General features: G+C 39.7%; 1 pseudogene; it reads left to right on the top strand.

Moving 5' to 3' along the window:
• The first annotated feature begins 19,159 nt into the window (after positions 1-19,159).
• LOC140667717 (uncharacterized) overlaps positions 19,160-21,206 on the top strand; it is a 32,863-nt pseudogene continuing 30,816 nt past the window's right edge.

Raw genomic sequence — 21,206 nt, 5'->3', positions numbered from 1 at the left:
TTTCTAACAACTACAAAGTTCCAAATTAATTAAACAAGAAGACGTCTCCCTGCGCCTTGGCTCCTGCCCTCCTTCGCGGATCCCGAACCCAGTGCCGTACCGCGGCACAACAATAGTAAATTTTTTAAATATTGATATTTTGGTTGTTGAAGCGATTTTGAATATATGTATAAATTTTCAAAGCGTACACCGTTTAGACTTTCTATCAAGCTTATCAACAAGTTAGTTTTACCGCAATTCGAAGGGCTGCAAATGAGACCACGTATTGTATTCGGTAACATTTTTCCATGTTTGGGTATTTCTTTTTCAGGCATTAGCCTATTGTCAAAATTTAATACTTTAATTACCATTGGTTGTTGCACGAATCGCATGACTTGTCTAATCAGACTTAACAATACTTTCTGAGGAGAAGAAGGAGGAGGAGGAGAGCCTATTTATAGATGCGCATCAAATCGAAACCGCTCAGTATCAAACATGTTTCTTTCACTGTCGGATGACTGTGATATTCTCAACCTTACCTCAGAACAGTTACGATATATACCAAAGATTATTTTATTGCAACAGTTTGGTCGTTACGTGGAGCGTCTGTGGGACAAACTTCTAGAATACATAAAAGCAGATTCGGAGGTTCAGACCTATCATCGTTGTTTCGAACATTACAATCGACCGTGGCAACAAACGCACATTGACGGTCCAGCGCCGATAATAAAAGATTGTTACGAATGTCAGCGAGAACTGTAAGAGGCATTGGTCTGTTGATTCGTGCGATAAACGCACTTCCTATCGAATTACATATTCCTGGATATCAGTTTTGCAGACCGAAAACTCGTTTATAAAAACGATTGGCTAGAGGTGATCGAGGCATCAATCCATTGGACGTCGCGTGTTGTGAACACGATTTAGCTTACTCGCGAAGCAATGACCTCGGCGAACGACACGTTCATACACAGCGGATCGTATACTAGGTGTGAAGGCGCGAGAACGTATTGCCGCGAAAGATTCGAATTTTGGTGAAAGAGCAGCAGTCACGGCCGTTTGGACGGCCATGAAAGCAAAGACGAAAATGGGTATGGAGATGAAAAAGTCGTTGACGAAGAAAAAGATTACGAAAAAACGAATACTTCCGGTAGCGAAACGCGGGGGCGTATTACCGATTCTACCAGTGTTGGGCGCTCTCGGATCTCTGATTGGTGGAGCGGCTGGTGTAGCAAAGATGGTGAACGACGGAAAAGCTACACAACGTCAGTTTCAAGAGATGCTACGTCACAATCGCGCCATGGAAGGTCACGGATTGTATCTCGCGCCATACAAATACGGACGAGGAGTCTCAATGAGAAAGGAGAAAAAACGTCAAAGAGACGCTAAAAATGTCAGAGGGCGTAACTACTAACATTCAACTGCTGCAACTAGCAAAACGTATGCATATTCCGTATTTTAGAGGTGTTTTTATGCGTGACTCATTACCGATCGGTGGTATACAGGGTGTCCCAGAACAACCTTCCGTCCGTAAAATGACGTACTCCTGACACAATTCTAAGACAATTTTTCCTTTACCAAAATTTGATTTAAAGCGTAGTTTTTGAGTTATAAGCGAAAATAGTTAGCAAATCACTCGTCGAGTACAGAAGGCAGGCAGGAGCGGCGCGGGCGCAGCTGACCGTCCGACGAGTGATTACCGTCGCATGTGTCAAAATCGCTAACTATTTTATCTTATAACACAAAATTATGCTTTAAATAAAATTTTGACAAAAAAGAAAATGTCGTATAATTACGTCAGGAATAAGTGTTCCTTAAAATAACGTCGGACGCTGCGATCAGCTGATTGCTACACGCGATGTGTGTATGGCTGAGTGTGTGTGTAAAAGAAAGGGACAGAGTGAGTGAGTGAGAGAGAGAGAGAGAGAGAGAGAGAGAGAGAGGGAGAGAGAGAGAAATAACCGTCTCCGCGACGGCGACGCTCCTTCGATTGTCATCGACATTGTCGTCGACGACTTCAGACCGATCGATATATTGATTTTCCAGTTCAGCTGACAGACACATCGCGTGTAGCAATCAGCTGATCGCAGCGTCCGACGTTATTTTAAGGAACACTTATTCTTGACGTAATTATACGACATTTTCTTCTTTACCAAAATTTTATTTAAAGCATAATTTTGTGTTATAAGATAAAATAGTTAGCGATTTTGACTTATGCAGCAGTAATCACTCGTCGGACGGTCAGCTGCGCCCGCGCTTGCGATGCGCCGCGCCGCTCCTGCCTGCCTTCTGCACTCGACGAGTGATTTGCTAACTATTTTCGCTTATAACTCAAAAACTACGCTTTAAATCAAATTTTGGTAAAGGAAAAATTGTCTTAGAATTGTGTCAGGAGTACGTCATTTTACGGACGGAAGGTTGTTCTGGGACACCCTGTATGTCAAAACGAGAGTGGTATCATAAATTTGGATAACGCTAAAGGCTCGGGTACTCACTGGGTAGCGTATGCAAAGAGGGAGAATCGCGCTATATATTTTGACATTTTTGGCAATCTTCGACCGCCGAATGAATTGGTGCGATATTTAAATGTGACAAAAATAGATTATAATCACACATCCTATCAAACTTATAATCAAAGCATCTGCGGACAATTGTGCTTGCAGTTTCTCCGAGCGGTCGATGCACGCGAATTTAAAGACATACATTGCGCTATTTAACTTAGTATTCGTTAAACAGTTTGGTCAACACGTCTATGACATTCATGCTGACTGGAAAGAGCAACGTTCTCACAGCAAACTACTTTCCCGTAGATTTAAGCGACGGTGAATACGAGCTTGGTCTAGCAGATGTTGTGAGTTATCACACGATATCGAACGTGAATTCCTCGAATAATAAATTTTACTTTGGCAAAGACGATGCGGAAATTATGATTTCCAAGGGATCGTACGAGCTGCAAGCGATACATGAATTTTTGAAACATACAATTTCACGAAAACGTTCGCAACACACAGTTCGTGATAGTGATAAAAAACACACTGACGACGATGATGACTTTGAGGCTGGAGAATGGCCTATAATGCTCCGCGCTAATTACAATACGATGAGGAGCGAGATCAAATGTGCCTACAGATTAAATTTTAGCAAGCCTAACAATATTGGATTGCTGCTAGGATTCTCGAACCGTATACTGCCGCGAAAATGGTACGAGTCGGACGTGCTGATTAACATTATCAACGTGAACATTATCCGCGTCGAATGTAATGTGACCGCGGGTGCGTACAACAACGGCAAACTCGTTCATACGATACACGAATTTTTACCACCAGGGGTACCACCAGGATATAAGATATCAGAAACACCGGCACATCATTTACCTACCGATCATCGTGCAGTGCATTACGGATTTAACGTTACGCGTTGTCGACCAGGAAGGACGATTACTCGATTTTCGAGGAGAAGAGATCACCATTAGATTGCATGTACGGCGGCGGCAAAATTAGCGTCTGATGCTCGTGTTGAACGGATCGAAAGACGCGAGAAACAACACAATCTTTACGACGCCAGCGACAACAACATCGACATTTGCTAATATCCAATCATCCGGCACTAAGAAAAAGAAATTGAACGCATCAAACGTTGCGTTTTTACAATCTTTGGGATTCGCGGTGCGAAACATTTGAACGATGACTGACATTCTCAACATCGCGGACGAGCCAATCTTTGACGATCGCATCGTCAAGATTGAGACTCACTCCTACAACCCATTCGCCAACACAACGTTCAGACACAGTGATGAGATAAGAATACTCACACAACAACAGGATCTGTATACATTGCCGTATGAGAGTTTCTTATACATCGAGGGAGAATTGAAGATAAAGAAGCCAACTGCCGGTTCCGATGTGGTACTGCAAAATAATTGCGTTGCATTCATGTTTGACGAGATTCGATACGAACTCGATGGTGTGGAGATTGATCGGAATAGAAACGTGGGAATAACAAGTATGCTCAAAAACTATGTAACAATATCATCCGATAGAAGCGTGATTATGAGAAATGCTGGCTGGAGTGAGCCAACTATTGTGGATGGACACTTTAATTTTTGCGTACCGCTCTACATGTTATTGGGATTTTGCGAGGATTACAGACGCATAGTAATTAACGCTCGTCACGAATTGATCTTAATACGATCGCACAATGACAACAATTGTCTGCTTGGAGCTTCGACGCTGGAGCCTGTGATCAACATATTCAAGATACAATGGCGAATGCCACATGTGTTGTTGAGTGAAATTAAAAAGCTGTCTATGCTGCGCGCTCTGGAAAGCGGACGCTACCTCAGCATGGGTTTTCGCTCGTGGGATCTGTACGAGTTTCCGCTGTTGCAGCGTACAACCAAACATTCGTGGGCCATTAAGACCGCGACTCAGCTGGAGAAACCACGATACGTTATCTTTGCTCTGCAGACAGGCCGGAAGAATGTTATGTCCGAGGATGCGAGTAAATTCGACGACTGTAAATTAACAAACGTGAAACTCTATCTGAACTCGGAATGTTATCCGTACGACGACATGAATCTGGATTTCGATAAAAACAGATGGTCGATTCTGTACGACACGTACGCGCGTTTCTGCAAAAACTATTACAGATACGAGTACCTCGAACCGAGTCTCACCGTCTCGCTGTTTCTACATTACGATCCGTTTGTGATCATCGATTGTTCTCGACAAAACAAATCGGTCAAGAGTACAACCGTGGATGTGCGATTGGAATTTGAGTGTAAGGAGAATGTGTCTAATAATACGACTGCGTACTGTCTCATCATACACGATCGCGTGATCCAGTACAACCCGTTGACCAACGTTGTGCGCAAAATTACCTAAGTATTTGTGACAATAATTTAGAAAGAGAGGGGAGCAGGATATAAATCCAAGTGTTACGAGATGGTTGTCATTTTTCTTAACTGACAAAAAGAGATCTCATCATGTCTGTACCAACGTTTGTCGATCTGCAAGGATTTGTCGTTTCGAATAAATTCATCGCAAAGGAGGTGACGGTGTTGAAAAGAGGAACTGTTCTCGCACACTACATTTTTCGGAGTCCTATACCATGGCATCTCCTTACAAAATCCGAAAAGTGTCAAGCTTCATGGTTGATGGCGAATCATCATGGACTACAATGGGAGGATGAAATCGTTGCGTACAGCATGGCGAAACGATTGATTACAACAGCTGTAGTTGAAGAAGAAGATGATAAAATGCAGTGTATCGTATACGTTAAAGGATGTCAGCAATGAGAATGGCTTGCTAATATGCTCGGCGACGATGCGAGAGAAAATTTAATCATTTAGACCTTGGATGATTACGACGATATCGAATCTCTAAATAATCTAGATGTTAAAAATACTATACGATGTGGAAACCATGTTAAGAATTGCGCATTACAAAATATATTCAAAATATTTAACTGGTGGTCGCAACGCCAGAAAGAATTGCAAGATTTGGAAAAATAAAATATTTAAACACTAATATGTTTTATCTCTTATTCCCCCTCCTCATTCCCTCCCTCCCTCACGAGTCATTTAAGAATTTTTTTTATCCGTGTATCGTGTCTCCCTTCTCCTAAAAATTTCAGAGCACTAAAGTATTCTACAATCTCCCACCACATTTACCACTAATCTCCCCCCACTACTTTAAAAAAACGGGGTGTCACGTATATTTGATTCTTCATATTCGATTCTTCATACCGTCAGTGTTGCGTTAACCATTCGTGAAAGTGGTCCACTTTTGAAATCTGGAAATATGTACTACGTCGAAAGAAGCAGTGGCGGCCCCAGCAGAAGCGTGAATAATTACGTACCGAGTCGTTATGAAACTCCATCGTTTGAGAACAAATGTGACAAGTAAGTTTTTGTTTAACTTCTTTCTATTTTTCACAAATTGTTTTAAAACTAATTTTTTTTATTTTTTTTTATTTTTCTACAGCATTTCGTTGAAGCGTCGTGCGATTCGTATACTAAGTAGACGATACGCATTGACAACTACGGAATTTAAATTCCTTGAAATTGGTATCAACGTGGGTCCACCGAGTTACATGGAAATTGTCATAGGAGATCATCAAGGAAAGGAACTGGTATTATCTCTTGAAACGTGGAAGGGACTCTACGAGCAACGTCGCAATATTCACGATTTACTGCGAAAGGACTCTAAAGATACCTATAATTTTATAAGCGTTGGACCGCTAACAGTGCAAGTTCATACGATTAACGATACTAAACTTATAAGTCTTGAATCTTTAAACGTACGCATGATGATGATTGAACCAACGTTACACCGTATGTTTGATCTCGATCAATGCATCGATGTAACCTTTAATCGATTGGTTATAATCACCGAGAGAGTTAATACTAAGTTTACACAATTCTCCAATATCGCGTCCACTATAACGGATAATAAAGAAGTATCAAATGTAATACGTGCCAGCGACGCCTTCAATAAACATCAACTCGTCGAACTGGCAGCTTTAGTTTTTAGTCACAATATGTAATAATAAAAAAAATATAAAAGAGAAGAATAAAGTTTTTTTTTAAATTTAAAATCATGATATAATTTATTCGCACGCATTTCCCATCCGTGCTTCCTCCCACTCGTAAACAGTCCCAGTTCTCATTCGTAACTCGTTGCGGGGGATGACGTCATGCTGGGAAGGGAGAATGCGAAGCTAGGAACCGCGAGAGAGTAAGCGCTAGGAAAGAAAGAGATAGCGCGAGGCGAAGGAGAACGAGAGAGTAAACGCTAGGAAAGAAAGAGATATCGCGAGGCGAAGGAGAGCGAGAACGCAGAGAATTTTTTTTTCTTTTCTTTCTTTTTATAATTTTTTTTCTTTTTTTCTTTTTATAATTTTTTTTTCTTTTTTTTTCTTTTTTTTTCTTTTTTTTTTTTTATAATTTTTTTTCTTTTTTTTTTCTTTTTTTTCTTTTTATAATTTTTTTTCTTTTTTTTCTTTTTTTTCTTTTTATAATTTTTTTTATATTAAATTATTATATCTATTAAGTTATTATATCTAATTATATCTAATATATGAAGGAAGAAGGATGAGATAAATGAAGGAAGCGCAAGCAAGCAATTATATGTGTTTAACATAATTTTTTTATTTAAAAAGTGTGTGTGTGTTTATTTACAAAAATCTGTGTGTGTGTGTGTGTGTGTGTGTGTGTGTGTGTGTGTGTGTGTGTGTGTGTGTGTAAATTTAAAAATAAAAAAAAAAGATATAAAAAAAATATATAAAAGATTGCATGACGATGGTCGAGCGGTACGGCACGACGGCGACTGCTGCTGCGAGGCGCTGGAGGGAATGACCGGGCGGTGGTGGTGGCGTCCAGGTAGGGCTCCTGCATAACAGAAAAAAAAATTTATTAATATTTTCATAATTTGAAAAAGAATACTTACACATCAAGGATTACTTACAATTACTGATCAGAATCAGTATCAGAATCTGGATCATTATCGATGACATGTTGTAGATACTGTTGTGCCTCCGTGAGGGGGCACAGGGTTTTTCGGGATTCGTGCAGGGAAGGCCGGGGATACGGCGGGCAGTGGCCTCTATTTATTTTAATAAAGTTCTTTTTTTTATATGTGCTTGCTTCTTCCTTTTATTATAATAAATAACAGTTAGATAGACTCAATGGGTTGGTATTTTGTCACTGCTCCCAGCGAACGTTATGTCACTCGCGTTTGATATCGGTTGAAGTGAGAGAGCGGTATCTCTCGTACACTCTGTCGCACGGGTAGTCTGATACGCGTCGACTTATCTCAGGCGCGCGTATATCTCTTAGTCATTCGTGTATGACTCTGTTGAATCTGGTCAACAGCTGCTCGTGGCGATTATTACTCGTTCGGTTCTGATTAACGGTTGCCCGTGACGATTATTCCTCTTTAGGATCTGATCAACGACTGCCCGTCGCTTCATCGCGGCGGGTGCTGAGCTTCCCTCCGAACTGCATGGTTTTTCGGAGGGGGTCCCTTAGCAACATGACCAAATATGGTTATGTTGCTGAATTCGCGTTTTAGTGCAGGCGAGGAAGTTCAAAGTCGAATTTCCTCGCTTGTACTTTTAGCAATTCGGCGACACCTTTCCGGTTTCGTGTTCGCGTTCGGTCTCGGGCGCGCGTGGCTCGCTGCGTCAGCGGCTCGCGCGATTATCGCTTCGCTCGCGATGCATTCCTGCATCAATATAATTATATGTATATATATATATATATATATATATATATATATATATATATTCATTAAGTCTGTAGCCTTTTCTGGGGCTATAACACCCCTCCCCCGTTGGAAAAGAAAACGGAGGTACAACGTTTTCTGTTTTAGGGAATTTATTTCTTTTCCTTAAGTTTTAAGTTTCCCGATATATATATACTATATATATATATATACTATATGTTTTCTTTTATATTATTTTCTTATTCTAGTTTACAATTTTGTTTGTTTTCGCGTTTACAATATTTAAATATAATCGTTTTTCTTATCTAAAATCGCGTGCTTAGGCTACGTTTTAATATTGGTTTCGGGAGTCGATCGATCGGTTCGGATCGCTCTTCGTCGTATATCCTAATTAATGGTCGCTTCCTTCTTTTATTTTTGTTTCGTATGACTATGTAAAGTACAATTAATATTATTATTATTGTTATCGTAATTGTTCCGCTTGTCGCCATTGGATATACGAATTGTTTTTTCGCGAAGAAATTTTGTTCGTTACTTTTTAAATTGTTGTCTATTTCTTCTAGTTGTAATTTTAATTTTGTCAGTTCCATTCGGTGTTGACCTATGTCTTGTATCGTGTCATTATCGTGTGTTATCGTGTTGCGTTCTCGTACCAGTGTCAAGTTATATTCAGGCAGGTACGTTTCTATATCCGTTTCATAGATTGTCTGCTTCGTCTGTATAGTCATGTCTGGAGTTATTAATTTGCATTTTCCCTTCAGCGTAATTTTCCCAGTGTTTTTAATCACTGTTTTGTATTCTTGTCGTTTGTCGTATTGTATTGTTAATTGTTGCTCGGTAGCAGTCGAGTAGAGCCATGTTTGTGGCTGTTGTAATGCGATCCATGTGGTACGCATTGATATAATGTATTTCGTCTTACAGTTACGTTGACGCTGCTGTGTATAAATTTGTATTTCGCATGGTGCATTTAAATTTACTCTATATGTCGGTGTCGCATGCTCACATATGTATTGTGAGTTAATGTTAATACAATCTTTTAAATCTTTTTCTGTTACTATAACGTATGTTAGTTTTTCTTTGTCTACCGCAATTATTTTATTGTTAATTTCTGTTACTGCGAATATATTGTTATAACTGAATACACGTAACGCAATTACATTCATTATGGTATAGCTCGGTTGCGCAATTAATGGGAAGATTAGAATGGTATAAATGATTGCTTTATCGCTGAATGCGCTTATTTTCGCGTATTTTTCTATAGTAAGCCAATCTTCGGTGTGTACTTGAAAAGGGAAGTACAGTCCTTATGGCAACTGCTGTGTTGCTTCCTTTAAATGTGTTATTATGCTCTCTATCGGTGTTAATCTCGGATGCATTGCTCCGTTTTTTGTATATGTTAGATATTCTATAATGTTATCCGTGTCGCGTATTAATTCTGCTATTACTGCGGTAATTATGGTAAAGTGTTCGTTTATCTTGCTGCGTTCATTTACTCGTTTCTGTAAGAGGTATTCGTTACGTTGTATTGTATTTTCGATTTTATCAATATGCCCGATAGTTGTATTTATTATTTTAATTTGATTTTGTACGGCATGCTGTATTGTTTTTTGACTGTTTTCTAATATGTTAAGTTGTTCGTTAATTCGTTTCTCGTCGTTAACGTCCATTGTGCCAAATAAAGACTTTGATGAGGAACCTATTCTGTTTATGAGTCCTTGTCGTTTATTTGTCTGTTTTTTGTATATTGTTTTAATTTGTATTATGACATTTTTTAAATATTTTGCTTCTCTTTTTGTTAGAATGTCTAGGTTCACACATGTATCTCGAAGATAATGAGTGTGAAATTTCATAGTTTCGCATAATCTTTCGGTCTGTTTTAAATATTCGTTTATTTGCTCGTATCTTTCGTCTAAGTTTGATAAGTCTAATTTTATTACTAATTTCCAGTTTTCTTTTGCGTAGTGGATTTGTCCGATTTCTTCGAAGAATAACCCTGGATTATGTTTAAATTCTTGTATCTGGTATGAGAGATTCGTTTCGTCGTCTTTCGTGTGACCTTTGCTGATCCAGCAGGCGAATGTCCTGTAATATCATATTATATTTCATTTTATTATATTTTATCTCTTGGGTGTCGCTCGACTTCTCTGACTTCGCGGGGTTCGCGCTAATCCAGCGGGTGATACACCGGTAATATTATAATGTTGGTTTAGTCTCTCAACGACTTTTGTTTGAGGCAGATCATTAAGATGCTGCGATTCTTGCTCCAATGGAGCCTGCCGATTTGTCGCCAGTGCGATGGATATCGGGATGGTATTCATCCCGATATCTGCCGCGATTGTTTTCGAGGTCGCCTACCGGTTGTGGGTCTACCGCCTCCGGTGGACCCCGTAGTGCGGGCGCGGAGCGCCGTTTTCCGAAGTTCCCGGGTCGCGGGGGGTACTTTGTCCCTCCGCGTTACGTTCTCGGTGCCGGGTGTGAGGTTTGTGCGGGCAGTGGTGCCCGCCCTGGACTTAATGCATCCCGTCCGCGTGGAACTGAGGAAGGTCCACGACCAGTTTGACTTTTTCGAGTTGAGATGTCGCCGGGGGGAGGAGGAGGAGGACTAGGACACGGATCCTTGAAGAAGGTGAGTACTAGTTTTCTATATATGGCTTAAGCTTGTTTACGTGTAAGCGGGTGCTTTTCCTTCCTTTCTTTACCGTGTAGTTGATATTCGAGTGCTTTTCGATTATTATATACGGTCCGATCCATAGAGATTCGAGTTTTTTCGATCTTCCGCGTCGTAGCGTTTCATCGTAAATGAGTACTTTATCGCCGATTTTGAACTTTGTTTCTTTTGCGGTTCGATCGTAGTGTTCCTTCGATTTCAGTTTTTTCTCTGTGAGATTATCTTTTGCAACTTGATTCGTGGCGCGTAATCGTCATAGTTGTATGTCGGTTGTGGTGGCTTCGTTAATGCTGTCGGTATTTCAGCTTGGTGTCCGTATACTAGCTCGAAGGGCGTGTATCCTGTAGCTGTATGTGGCGTAGTGTTGTAGGTGAACATCGCGAACGGAATCCATTCGTCCCAGTCAGTCTGATCATTATTAATATAATGTCGTAGATATTCTGTTAATGTTCTGTGCGATCGTTCTAACGCGCCGTTACTTTCAGGATGATACGCGGTCGTCTGAATTTTATTTATTTTTAATAATTTACACGTATTTTTAAATATTTCGCTTAAAAAATTTGTGCCTTGATCGGTTAAAATTTTTTCCGGTATTCCGTATTCTAAAATTATTTTTGTGGTAAATTCTTTACTCACAGTGTTCGCTTCTTGATTTGGTATCGGTATTGCTTTACTAAATTTTGTCAAACTATCTTGAAAAGTTAGTAAGTATTTATTTCCAGTATTAGTTATCGTTAATGGACCGACTATATCTAATGCACATTTTTCGAACGGTTTACTCGGTGTATCGGTGATAACGAGGGGTGCTTTAAATCGTCGCGATAATTTATTTTTTTGGCAAGTGTTACATTTTTTAATGTATCGTTCGACGTCTTTCGTTAACCCGGTCCAATTGTGCGTGAGGCGAATTCTGTTTATCGTCCTCTCGATACCTTGGTGTCCTCCTGTGGGTGCATCATGATATTCATATAATATTTGTTTCTTTTCATCTGCGCTATAGGCACGTGTCGCATCGTTGCTATCTTTCTCGTCCTCTTCTTTATCTCTTTCTTCGCTGCTGATATCATCCATCTCTTCGTCTTCGGCGGTGAGGATATTTTCTCTCTCTTGCTCGTCGTCGTCTCGCGTTACGTTGCGGCTTAGCGCATCGGCGTTCGCGTTCGCACGTCCGGCCTTATGTATTATCTCATAATCGTACTCTTCTAATTTTATTCGCCATCGAATTAATCGTGATCCTGGATCGTTCACGTTAAATAACCATATTAGAGGTTTGTGATCTGTAATGACCTTAAATTGTGTTCCGTACACGTAGGGTCTGAAATACTTTACAGCCCATACAATAGCTAATAGTTCCTTTTCGGTAGTGCTATAGTTCTGTTCCGCGCGGTTCAGTACTCGGCTGGCGTAAGCTATCGGTCGGTCGCTGCCTATCTTTCCTTGCGATAAGACCGCTCCGATCGCGTAGTCGGATGCGTCTGTAGTTATATTAAATTGTTCAGCGAAATCTGGATATTTTAATACGGGTGCCGTTATTAATTTATTTTTAAGTATTTCGAAAGCATTTTGTTGCTCTGCGGTCCACACAAATTTTTCGGTTTTCTTTGTCAATTTCGTTAATAGTTTAGCTATTTTCGAGAAATCTTCTATGAATCTTCGATAATAACCGGCTAGACCTATAAATGATTGGATATCTTTCACCTTTTTTGGCGTCGGGAAATCTCTTACCGCTGTTAGTTTAGACGGGTTAGGAGATATTCCATGTTCCGATATTATATGGCCCAGGTACATTACTTCTTTGCGTAGGAATTCGCATTTATCCGGCTGTAATTTTAAATTATTAGTTCGAAGTCGTTGCAGCACTTCCTTGAGTCGCTTGTTATGATCTTCGAGGCTTGCTCCGTAAATGACGATGTCGTCTAGATAGACCAGGCATTTGAGTTCTTGTATTCCTGTCAATACAGAGTTCATTAATCTCTGAAATGTCGCCGGTGCGTTTTTCAATCCAAAGGGCATTCGGTTGAATTCGTAATGTCCATACGGAGTTGAAAAGGCAGTTTTAGGCTTGTCCTCTTCGGCCATTGGTATTTGATGATATCCAGATGCTAGATCTAATGTTGTGAAGTATTTTGCGTTTCCCAATTGGTCCAGTATATCCGTAATATTAGGCAGAGGGAAGGAATCGCCGATCGTCAAGTCGTTGAGCTTTCGAAAGTCTATAACTATTCGAAGTTTCGGTTTACCTGATACGTCGGTCTTTTTTGGTACTACTAATAGCGGAGCATTCCATTGACTCGCGCTGGTACGAATTATTCCGTCTTCCAACATTTGTTGCACTTGTTTATTTACTTCCGTCTTATGTTTCTCCGGAAGGCGATACGGTCTTACATTTACCGTTGAGGCGTCTATGCGCGTATTTATCTCGTGTGCTACCGTCGCAGTGCACGACAGTGGTTCTCCATTCAGGTGAAATATGTCGCTATATTCATCACATATCCTTGAGAGTGCCTGTCGTTCTTCAGAATTGAGATGCTGTGTTTGCAACAATTGTCAGTTACGTGGGGTATTTTTATCGTCCGTCCCCACGGCTATTGTATAGATACCGTGCGGGTTATCTTCATCGAGGTCGTCTATAGTTACAACAGGTGTTCGTATCTCAATAGTCTCGTCTGTTGTGTTGATAACGCTGATTGGGCAGAGAAAGTTTTTCGGTTCTACCAGACATCTTCCTATATATATTCCAGGGGCTGTTTCTTTCGCGCGTACTATTCCCGTTTCGTTTCGATTAGTCGCGGCTTGCACAATGGTTTCACTGCGTGGTTTCAAGATAATTTTATTATATGGTTGCATCTTGTGTACATCCGTACCGATTTTTAACTCTTTATTTTTGTAATCGCAGGATACCTTTTGCTTCCTTAGGAAATCGATTCCTAGTATCCCGTCGTATTCCATGGGAAAGTCGTCTTTTACTACGTAAATTGCATGTTTAATGTCTTGTCCGGTTAGATTAATTGTTGCATGCATCTTCCCTATTGTATATACTTTGTGTCCGGTTATTCCTATTAACGCTAATTTTCTATTGTATATCAATGTTTCGCCTTTTAAATGCTTTACTTTTATTAGTGATATGGTAGCACCGGAATAGTGCTATAGCACGTTCGCATCGTATAGCATGTTTATGCGCCCTGTCTTCGTTTCGCGTATGGGCATCGTTACGACGTCGAGTCCTTGTTTATCTCGCGTCTGTCGTACGTGTGTCACCTGATATTCCAGCGCGCGCTTTGCCTTGCTATCGCTTCTTTCTTCTTCGTCGTTACTACGCTCGGAGTCGAAACTCTTTCCTCGCGTCTTATAACGCGTTCCTTTTGAATTATTTTGAATATCGCTCGATTTATTCGCGTTATTCGGGTTTTTTCGATTCTGGTTTTCCTTGCGGTCGGCCGTTTAAAGACCAACACTCGTCGCGATTATGTCCGCGCTTTCTACAATACTTGCAAAATTTTTCTACCACATTGACGCGTGGTCTTTCGGGTTTTGGCAGAGCGTATCTGCTCATTCGACAATCTCGTCCATAATGTCCTATCTTGCCGCATTTAAAACATATTGCATTAGTATCTCGAGGCGGTCGCGAGTAATTCGAGTCGAGTTTATTTTTATTTTGATAACTGTTTGTTCTCGCTCCCATCGGCTTGATAAGTTTTTCTTCCGAGCTCGCGCCGTTTATCGCCTCTTGCAATGTCAAGAAGCGTTGTAACCGTACGAGTACTTTCAAGTCGTCGCGTAGTCCGATTTGATAATTAATTAACGCTTGGTCTCTGATAGTTTGCTGAATCGTGCGTTTTTGTTCTAGAGTATGCTCTTTTCCTTCGGTCATAGAGTCATATAATTTCATAGCTACTAGATCGACTCGCTGTCCAAACGCGTAGGCGGTTTCGCTTGTTTTTTGCTTTAATGAATTAAATTCGACTTGCAAGTGTGTCGTGCTTTGTTTCGTTTGATAACAAGCTTCGAGTTGCGTTCGAAATTCATCGAAAGTGCGTATATCGCGCGTTTCAAAATCTTGTCGCGCTCTTCCGCGTAACTTTGTATATAATATCGCCTGCATAAGAGATTCTTCGTCTGCCGGGTTTGTATTTTGTATTGCGTATGTGCATGAATTCAAGAAATCTTGCAACTTGTGTCGCGACATTCCGTCAAATTCCGGAATCATTTGTCTCGCTTCCTTTAACGTCAGGAAATTGGGTGCCATACTACGTCGGTTTCTAACGTCGCGATCGGTCCGTCCGTAATATATGCTTTCGGAAAGTTCTTCTCGACGGCTTGTATTTTGATCGCGTTGCTGTAGTTGAGCTACTTGCTCTGTTAAGAATTGTATTGCGTAGCGCATTTCTCTTAACATTGTGGACGTAGAGTCGTTTGTCGATTCTTCTCGCGGTTGTATCGGTTGATTAATTGTTCGTCGCAATCGTGCGATCTCGTCGTCTACCGCGTCATTAGACACGTTTGCGGACGTAGACGCGCGGGGATTTTGAGCTTCTGCCATCTCGCGCGTTCGTGCGTAGATTTCTTCGGGATCAAAAATCTCGCTCTCGTAAGATGTCAATGAAAATTCTCGCCGGAGTGATACCTGGCTTGGAGTTCGACTAAGATACGGTCTCGTTCGTCTGGTTGAGTCGTGTAAATCGTCAGTGAGGTCAGTCGGATTATTTTCAACAAGACTCGCGTCGAAACTCGTAAATGGAAATTCGCGTTCTGTTATAACATTGCTCGGTAGCTCTGTGTTGCTATCATTCGAGTATCGAGTTTCGAGGTTCCGTCGGACACTGTCGCGTATGTCTCGGAGCGCTTCTACGGCTACAATCGCGGGACTTAATTCGCAATATTTTATAGCTCGATTTGCTCGTTCGCTAAGCAACCACGACTTATTTGCTATCGGTTTCGGTAAGTTTCTTCCTTCCGACATTCACGCAAATTTAATTAAAATTAATTTTGTTCGGACTTACAGTAGTAGTATCGCTCGCATATTCGCTCGCTGTCTCGGTTTTCGCTGACGTTGCGTCCTTCGCTCGGCGGCTGATAAGGCGTCGTCGATGGAGTTGTCGTAGGTCGGGCGGCTTGGCGGCTCGCGTCCTTGCTCCAATTCTGCGATGCTCTGTTTATTTCGTGGTCCGTAGTCGTCTGCTCTGCATGTAGTTTTTTCTTGGCTTCTTGATGTCCGTCAGTGTTTGCTAACTTTCTGACGTGCCTGTCTGTTTACGCACTTTGTATTTTATTGCAGGTCTTACACGACGGTCGAGGTGCCAACTTCTTGACATCCACCGAGGGTGTTCCTTGGATCCCACCGCTGCCACCAGATTGTTGTGCCTCCGTGAAGGGGCACAGGGTTTTTCGGGATTCGTGCAGGGAAGGCCGGGGATACGGCGGGCAGTGGCCTCTATTTATTTTAATAAAGTTCTTTTTTTTATATGTGCTTGCTTCTTCCTTTTATTATAATAAATAACAGTTAGATAGACTCAATGGGTTGGTATTTTGTCACTGCTCCCAGCGAACGTTATGTCACTCGCGTTTGATATCGGTTGAAGTGAGAGAGCGGTATCTCTCGTACACTCTGTCGCACGGGTAGTCTGATACGCGTCGACTTATCTCAGGCGCGCGTATATCTCTTAGTCATTCGTGTATGACTCTGTTAAATCTGGTCAACAGCTGCTCGTGGCGATTATTACTCGTTCGGTTCTGATTAATGGTTGCCCGTGACGATTATTCCTCTTTAGGATCTGATCAACGACTGCCCGTCGCTTCATCACGGCGGATGCTGAGCTTCCCTCCGAACTGCATGGTTTTTCGGAGGGGGTCCCTTAGCAACATGACCAAATATGGTTATGTTGCTGAATTCGCGTTTTAGTGCAGGCGAGGAAGTTCAAAGTCGAATTTCCTCGCTTGTACTTTTAGCAATTCGGCGACACCTTTCCGGTTTCGTGTTCGCGCTCGGTCTCGGGCGCGCGTGGCTCGCTGCGTCAGCGGCTCGCGCGATTATCGCTTCGCTCGCGATGCATTCCTGCATCAATATAATTATATGTATATATATATATATATATATTCATTAAGTCTGTAGCCTTTTCTGGGGCTATAACAATATAATATGTTATCGATATGTTGACGGATTTTCCGATGGATTTCTTGCAACTGCTCAGGACATGCTTGCCAATTTCCGCCTGGTAAACAGCAATTCTCGCAAGTCTTTCCCCTTAGTCTATTGTTTTCATTAGTCCATATATAAGTTTGTAGTTTGGAGATCACGGTTGAAGAATTTTTTATGCCAAGTTCGCGATTTCGTTGAAACTGCACCACCGCATTCAATAGTTTTTCGGTCACCATTTTTCACAGCACTTAGTCCTAGCAAATGTCTACAAAAAGTGTATTGTTGCGCACAAAAATGGCACACACTACATGCTATTATTTGGCACAGTGAATGTCCACAGTTTTTGCACGAGTTCCAACTGTGATGAATATATTGTCCAGTTTCAAGTTTATACACAATTTTACCTTGTGTATGTGAATCTTGAACTTCAATAAAACATCCAGAACAAAATTTCTCACTATTTGCTTTGTCGTCGTCGTACTTTTTCACTTCATAATAAAATATGATATTACACATTTCCTGTCGTTCGGTTATATTTCGTAAGTCTTCACGCACTAACGGCACTACTTGCTCATTTAAATAGTCTTCCGGGTCACTCTCATAATCGGAGTCAATAACTATTTCCACTTCTTCATCGTTCATATCTTTATCGCTGTCGTCGATGATAATCACATCTTCATTGTCTTTATTGTCTTCGATGACAATCACAACTTCTGCTTCTATATTCATTTTTGCACTAAACAGAACGACACTCGACGACTGTTGAATACGTTTTAACGAGGAGACAGATTCTCAAATTCGAGCAGCCGAATGTTGGCGCTAATGCGTTGCATTCTTTCCTTAAAAATTATGGAAGATGTTTCGCTCCAGTTTTATGGGAGATTTTCCGCGAGGGTGCAAAACTGCCGAATGCCGGCGATTAAAATCTCTTTTTCCATAATATCCTAATGGTCATAAAATGATCATAAAAATTAACGAAAAAAAAAATAGTTTTGTGGTTTTTTAAATGCCCCGGCTATAAATCAACCACAAAGATAAACACCTTGCAGTTGCAGTTCTTTCCTTAAAAATTATAGAAGATGTTTCGCTCCAGTTTTATGGGAAATTTTCCGCGAGGATGCAAAGCTGCCGAACGTCGACGCTTAAAATCCTAATGATATAATGACCATAATATGATCATAAAATTAGAAAAAAAAACAGTTTTATGACTTCTAAAATGCCCCCGGCTATAAAATCAACCACAAAGATAAACATCTACTTTCGAACGTATGTAAGACCCTTCACCCCCCCCCTCCCTTTCCGTAACACCAGACCCTTCGCGCCTCCCAGATACCCCCGCACCCCCCTCGGAGCCCCATGGCTTAGAATCCCCACTATAACACTACTAAAAAGGAAATAAATATATATTAACTACGCAAGACCAATTGACAAAATTTTGCACAGCATATCCATTACCAGATACAAACAGCGCGACTATAGTCGATATAATCGTTAATAAGTATATTTACACTTTTGGTTCGCCTAAAGAATTGCTGTGCGATCAAGGTAGTAACATCTCAGGAGAACTAATGAAAGAAATTGCAAGAATCTTTAAAATAAAACAGATAAAAACGAGTGTCTATCACCCTCAATCTAACGGGTCGTTAGAACGCTCTCATCATGTACTGGTAGAATATTTGAGATCATATATTAATAAAAATCAAAATAATTTGGATTTATTTCCAGACGTAGCAATGTTCTCTTACAATACAGCATATCACGAAGGGACTAAAATATCTCCGTCCGAGTTAATATTTGGACGAAAATCACGATTATCTTTTATATTTACAGAACCGCGACAAGGAATTACTCATAAGGAATTTCTTGTAGATTTAATCAACAAATTAACTTACTTAAGGAAAAACACAAAAGAAAATTTATGTAAAGCAAAAGAATATTATGATAAAAAATTAAAACCGTTAATATTAGATCCGGGAGAATACGTTTATGTACTTTACGAAACAATCAGAACTGGTAATAAAAAATCGACAAATCAATATAATGGACCATTTCAAGTTATACGCAAAATAAATGACGTTAATTATGAAATTAAGAGAGGCAACAGAAATCAAATACATGTTAATAAACTGAAACGCGCATATTTCCCATTACAGAATGATGATGCCAATTAGTTCGAACTCTTTCGAGGTCTTTACTAATCAACCATTAACACATTAGCCGGAGTCTACTTTGAAAATGTCAGTAATCTTCTTATTTTTAGAGACTATTGGAAATTTATTAGTTATGTCAATTTTACATCGTTAGAAGAAAAGGAAAATATACTTAAATTTTAAGTACATAAGATCGAAATTTTATGCTACAATCTCTACGGAAACAATATATCATGTTCAGGTTTACAAGAATTGCAACGCATTGAACGAAAATTAACAGCACTAAAAGCAGACAGAGAAATTATTAATAATATGGTAGGACGATTCGACGATGAACCTCAACTTAATAACCGCGGTGCGAAAGACAAGCGAGGCGTTTTTAATTTTATAGGATAAATTTCGAAGATCTTATTCGGCACATTAGATTCATATGATGCTGATTGTTATAACGAACAGATAGATTTTGTTTATAATAATTCAAAATAATTAACAAATCTATATAAAAGACAAATCAGTATTATGCAATCAACTATTAATAACTTTAGTAATGGCTTTATAGCAAATAATCAAAAATTTAAAGAAATCGATTTTAATTTAAACACATTAAAAGCACACATGTTACAAAACTCTAATAAACTAACTGAAACGCAAATGAACACAAAAATAAATTCATATTTACTAGAATGTGCCGAAATGATGCTCGAATATGAATTGGAACTAGAAATACTTACCGACACTATATTATTAGCACGCCGAGGATTACTCCATCCTAAAATACTATCTCTTAAAGAATTGTTTAATAATTCTCTCGCGCGCCGCTGCTCCCGATAGAGCGCGCTGATGTGGTTGGAGGTCAAGAAGTTAAAAATTGTAATATTTTAATGGTGCGTTTTTGACAGTAAAAATGAAAAAATACGGTCACCTAAAAGTAAAAGAATTGCGAGAAAAGCTCAAGAGGAGGAAGGCAAAAACTACAGGTGTCAAAAAAGACTTAACCGACCGGTAAGTTTTTTAAAATTGATAAGCATTCTTATGAAGTCATATTTTTCTCACTGTCAGATATTGTATTACTATATTTTTATTGTCTGTTTCAGGCTGATTTATTTAGACAAGAACAATAATAGAAATATGGAAAATGAAAAAAATGAAAATTGCTCCAATAATAAAGGTATTTCTTGGCCCTTAAACGTAATATTCAAGTGTCTGTAACAGTTCGCTTCTTCTCAATATAAACATTGTCAATATCCAAGAGTATTTTGACAATGTTTATTCATTTGAAGAAGAATGCTCTACCTGCCAGATAGTCCACAGAATAGGCTATGGGATGATGGATAAAAATTTTTTGGCAGCACTGCAAGAATGTCAAGATGGAGATATATATTTTTATCATGGACAAGTTAATTCAAAATATACAAAGAGACTGACGTATTTCACTAAATTAGTTATACATAAAAATGGAAATATTATGGAGAGTTCATGTGAGTGTGTGGCAGGCAAGGGTTTACGTGCTGTATACAAACATATATCTGTTATTTGCTATGCTTTATTACGATTCTCTGAGAGAAGAGTTTGGCAAATAAAAAAAACCTGCACAGAACAGAAACAGACATGGCATATGCCAAAGAAAGTTAAAATTGATGTTTCCCCTCACAAAGTCCAAAATCTTTCATTCCATATTCCTGAATACAATGTTATTAAAAAGAAACAGAGCAATTTATGTTATGATCCGAAGCCTTTGTCATTTCGTAATTTGCCTGGATTCAATGATTTTGTAAGAAACATGACCGTTAATTTCTGTCTCACTTCAAAAAAGCAACTTGGGTACTATGGTATTTTAGATTATGCATCAATAAAAGGGGTTATCCACGATCATGATTACTTATTGCATCCATTGGATCATCAAATGATTATGAACCTCATTCAGGTAAGTGTCATACTTTTACTTACTTCTGTAGTATACACTTTTATACATATATTGCAGAAAACACTATGAAACTTACTAACAATTACTATATTTCTTTCACACCACTGTTTGCAGGTTTATCATGCAG

Source organism: Anoplolepis gracilipes, chromosome 7, assembly GCF_047496725.1.
Source record: "Anoplolepis gracilipes chromosome 7, ASM4749672v1, whole genome shotgun sequence".
NCBI lineage: Eukaryota > Metazoa > Arthropoda > Insecta > Hymenoptera > Formicidae > Anoplolepis > Anoplolepis gracilipes.
Note: the sequence above shows the minus strand (reverse complement) of the source record. Positions and strands in the feature narration are given on the sequence as shown.